Here is a 5,372-nt window from a genome sequence, read left to right on the forward strand (position 1 = left end):
TCACTTAAGCAGAGTCCTATAGATATTTAAATTGTTTCTAACTTTCCCTATTATAATCAGTGCTGTAATTACTGCGTGTACGTGGATCTTACAGCAGAAGAATTGCTGGGGTTTGCTGGTGGGTGCAGAAAGTGACAGACCGCCCGCCCCACCAGCAGGAGCGGGAGTTTGCTTCCCCGCACTGACCAGCCCTGAGTTTCTATGAAATGCTTTGATTTCGGACCATCTGAAAGGTCTCCTTTGATTTGCATATGTTAAATTATGAGTAGGCTTGAGTATTTTCTCATATATCATTGACCATATGGATTTTTCCCTCACTCCCCTTCTCTCTCCCTCTCTCCCTCCCTCCTCTCTCTCTCTTCTCTGAACTCTGTCTATATATTATGCCTGTTTTTCTTTTGGGTTGGTCCAAGGACGTCTAAAACGGATCTTAACATTCTAGAGGCAGTGGCATTGGCGAGAAGCGTGAGGTTATGCAAGCTGTGGCTGGGGCTTTGAATTGTGGCATTAGTTCCAAGAAACCAGTGTTTCTTGGCAATCTGTGGATCCTGGAGAAAGACTCTGCCAATTTTGGGACAGAATGGTGATTTTTCTGATGTAACAACTAGGTGAGAAATCACAAGACCTCCATCACCCAGTCTCAACAGAGCGTAGGAAGCACGGCCCTCCTAGGACCTCGCAAGATCAGGGTACCGAATGCTTGGCATTTGCTATGTGGCAGCAGTTGTACAGATTAGCTTCAGTGTGGGGCGCTCCCGCCGTGGGGAGGCCCGGAAGCAGGACGACCTTCCCAGGGCCCCCTCTGTGCTTCCTGCACGTCCGGATCGTCCTGGGTGCCCACTTTCCTGGCCCACTCCTGGACTCCCTTCTGCTCTGTGACAGCGCCCTTGGTCTTGGACACACTGACTCCGCGCACCTCCCGCTGGGCCCTCCTTTCTGCAGGGCCACCTGGAGCTGGCTGTCCCCTCCTCCGGTCCAGAGGCTGAGCTGGGATGAGCCGGAGCTCAGGGCTCATCTCGCTGAGCTCAGAAAGAGCTTTGGCGGGGGACCCCAGGGACAGCTGTTTTTGCTGCTTTGTCACTCTGGTCAGGAAGTATTAGTCTGATCTGCAGGCTTTTTAAAAGCATCTCAAGCTTTTCCAGTGAATTTTCTTGTTGTGGACCGGAGTGTCCCCTGAAGAACCCTGGCATGCCAAGAAAGTCACCTCGTCCCCAAGGGGATAGACTTTGCTCTTTCGTTTAAGAAGTTTTTCTAACTACTCTGTGCAGGACGGTTGAACGAACCGCTTGGAGCAGCCGATGGACTCACTCAGTCCAAAACTGGCCAGGAGGGAAGTCACCTGCTCACAGGTGTGCTGCCAGGGGTAGCAATGGGGCCCAGGAATCTTGACTTTCAGTCTGGTGTTCTTTTCCCTGCATCGCTCTGCAACTAAGTCATACTTGTCTTTTTTGGTCACTTATATGTAATTTATTATCCTTACCAACTGATAAATATTCACAAAGCTCTGGAAAAAGACTTCCTCTTTGCCATTAATATAAATCATAAGAGGAGGATATGCTATTTGTAAACCAGTTTCATTTCATGCAAGTCTTAGTCATACCATTTTTGGGATTTCTTAGATATTGTCCTTTTTTTTTTAATGCTTTGGTTGAAAAATCAACATTTATCTCCTAACCCCCTGGGTGGATGTGACCTGTAGTAGCATGGTGATTGTGCTTTCACTCAGAGCTGGTCAGACTTCAGATTTGGACCCCAGGCATGAAGCCACAGACCGGCACGTCTCAGAGAGCAGCCGGGGGTGGTAAGTGCAGACCCACCCCCATCCATGTGAGGCCTGGCCTGGAGGGCTGATAGCGCCCCCCTAGAGTGTCAGGGGCACAAGGACAGTAACATAGCCAACCTCGGGTGGCCCAAGACCACCAGAATGTAGAACGAGATGCTCCTGGGCTTCAAGGGCCTGTGGGGGAACCTCAGGGGATTTTGTCATACCCTTGAGGAAGAACCATCCTAACGAAAAGCCAAATGGCTTAAATACTCCTAGTGGTGGGGCGCTCACTCTTTCAAAAAGAATTCTTCCGTTTTCAGAATGGTTCGTAGATGGACATTGGTATTCAGTTGTTCAATATCCAAGCCATTTGTGGTACAAGACATTCAGCTTCTCAAGAACAGGAGTCTTCTCACCTGGTGTCACACCCAGGGCCAGGCACAGGGTGAGCTTCGTGTGGTGTCTGCTGCATGGAGAGGGGGATGGACGTGTGTAGGAAGGAGTGAGGATGGGCTAGTCACTCACCTGTCCCCAGAGACAACCTTCAGACATTCGAGGAGGAGAGAGATTGTATCCATGAATATTTAGACTTTTCTAGTAAAATCTTTTTGCCCCTTTTTCTTTGTTAACACAAAAGTAACGAGAGCACTTTCAGAGCTGCAAGGTCCATAAGGCTTCCCCTGACTCTTAGAGCTGACGGCAGCGCTCAGCCGAGCCTCACCCGGGCACCTTCAGCCTCATCTGCATATGTCACCTGAGATGCCAGAGGGTGAGGCCGTCTGCTGCTCCCAGACCGACTGGCAAGCACAGGCACACCTCTAGAGCAAGCGGACCCATATCCAAACCAGACACCAGCTTAGAAAAAGGAAGTCAAACTATTAAAGTGTGTCGCAGCAGATTTGGCCTCGCTATTGGAGAAGAGACTATTTGCATATACCGTGCATTATACCCTCTTGCAGTATGTAAGGACAGGAGGTTTGCAGGATTGTCACGGTATTGGATACAGACTTACCTGGATCCGACTGCTGCTTCCGCCCCTTACCTGCACTGGGACCCTGACCAGGTTATAGAAACTCTAAAGCTCAGTTTCCTTCTCTGCAAAATGGGAAACTTATATCCCTTGCCTCATTACGATAAACAAGGAAACAATTTTAACTCATTACTCTCCCTATCTAGACAGCGTAGCAACCTTAAAGGTATGTGAGAATGGAGAGTGGGTTTAAAGGTTTGCGCCACACTGGCATTATTGGCTGCTGTTCTCATCTTCGCCTGGTGTTGCTGGTAAATCCAGCAGGTATTTAGAAGTCTCTCCGATGTATGTGCTCGTGTAACCAAAGCGGCCGGCCAGCTGGGACACGACACTTGGATCGTTCAGCATCCGTTGGCCGCGGAGGGCAGTGGAGAGCAGAGCAAGCCGGTTCTGTGGTTCTGTATCCAGGAGCGCGATCCTGCTGCCGATAACGGCAACACAAAGCAGGCCTCGCCCTGCGGAGGTTGGGTTGGTTTTCCAATCCGGAAGCTCCCTGGCTGTGCCTTAAACCCAGATTCTGCAGGTGTGTCTTAGACACCTGCCGTGAGGTTGGAGGTGACAGCCGGACGTGTGTTCCCTCTGTGCACAGGCAGTGGATTAGTGGATTATTTGTTCTGGATGTCTTTTCCAAGGTGAATGCAAGGTTCGTTCCTGCTGGAACTCGACTGTAGCTGAGTAACTCTTTTCCGTAGCTCTGCACTTGCTTCCAGTACGTTTCCTTATCTCTCCTCATGTGCCAGCTCATTCCTCGTTAAAACACCAGAGGATTGCGCACCCTCATGTGGCCGTGACAGCTCTGAGGGCATCTGTGCCCTGGAGCAGCGGACCACCCCCCTCCACAACACAAACCCATGCCCCCCTGCCTACCAACGCTCCCATCCTGGTCTGCCACAGTGCTCACCCGAAGTAGCTGCACGTCACCTGAGCCCTCGTCCTGGACGCTGGGGCCTGCGTTTGTGTTTAATGTGCTAAGAGAGGCTGGAGATGGCTCTGATCGTTCATCCTCAGTTTCCATGGAAGCCTGATCTAAACCAATACGACACTTTCGCTTTTGGAAGATAATCACCGTACAGATTTAATTTGATCCTTCCAGAGGCACTTACTTAGCTTAACAGACTGAAAAATAAGATTAGACTCCTAGCAACTCCTAGCAAAAGCTGAAGAAGGATCTAGTCAGAGGAAAGGAGTTTAAGACAATGTTGGCTGTGTGTGACTCCAAACACTGTCTGGGCCCCTGGGATGGGCCAGGCACCGTGTGAAGGTGAGCAAGCCTCCTGTCCTCAGGAGGGCAGACCGGCTCGGTGGACAGGGGTCTGTCCAGCCACTTGACAAATGACAGCCCACACTTATCAAGCAACTGCCCTGGCCGAGACGTAAGGTCAGTAGGGGAGCCTGGGTGCCGAGGAGGAAGTTCAGGTCACAGAACAAGGAGTTGTTTGGAGCGTGTTCACGAGCCCGAGGTGTCCCAGACAGCAGGAGAGGACGTGGAGGAGGAGGGAGGAAATTCGGAGGAAGGAGTGACCGCAGAGCTCTTGCGGGACACGTAAGTCTTAAAGAGAAGAAGGCAGAATGATAAGTCGAAGTGAGAAGGACTTAACGAAAATGGCGATTCTGAGAGTTGTGTTTATTGAGACAGCTTCGTGTTCGCTTTGACTTTGGGCTGAGGTTTCTCACCCCGAAGCCTGATCTGCCGCCTTCTCAGCGGAGGGGAGATCGTGGGGCGTGTTCGCTGTCACCCATGTCACTGTTTCATTCCCAAGGAGCAAACCCACAATATTAAAATGGAGAAACTGTTATTTCCTAGATAATGTGCCTCTGATAACATTATAGTTGAGAGAAGTAGAAAGAGAATTGACATCACTTTTTTCCACTTGTATAATAAATGAGCAGATATCGATTCCTGAAATGACGACTAAGGGGCTTGGTCTAAAATAATTCAAATTCCGATATTGAGTTTTAATAATTGATGCTATTCAAGTGGAACATACTATTTCTTATTAATGTTGTAAATATAGGATCCCAGGTGGAAATATGCTTTTGGGTATTTATCTTCCTCAGTGTTTTACCTCTTTGAGTCTAATCTAAGCACCGTAGTATTTTCTAACTTAGGGAAAAATATCCGGAAAGATGGCCGTCCAACAGGACGTAATAACCTCAAAAACTTGGTGTTATTCTAGGTCAAGCTAGAAAATGTCACTCTGTCTGTCTGTCTATATCTATATCTGTCTAACAGAGATATAGATATTTTTTATGTGTTTCTTAGCCTCAGAGTTGCTCTGAAAATCCACAGCACAGCTTAGAGGACCCCATTTTGGCCAAAGGGCTTTTGCGAGGTTTGGCTTAGCTCTCCTTGAAAACCTTTTGAACTGGAGTTTGTGGAATCCCATTTCAGGTGGTAAATGAAGCTCTGTCAGGTTGAAGCGGCTATTTCTTGCCAAGTTTTGAGATTAAAATCCATAGATTTAAAAGTAATTTTGGTATGGGGCGAATGAAGAGCAGGGGTCTCGAAGCTGTTCCCCTGGAAATTTAAGCATTTTGTTTTGTCGTTTGCATGTTTTACTTATCTTTGGTTATTCT

This window comes from Pteropus vampyrus, unplaced genomic scaffold (assembly GCF_000151845.1).
Source record: "Pteropus vampyrus isolate Shadow unplaced genomic scaffold, Pvam_2.0 Scaffold105, whole genome shotgun sequence".
In the NCBI taxonomy this organism is placed as follows: Eukaryota; Metazoa; Chordata; class Mammalia; order Chiroptera; family Pteropodidae; genus Pteropus; species Pteropus vampyrus.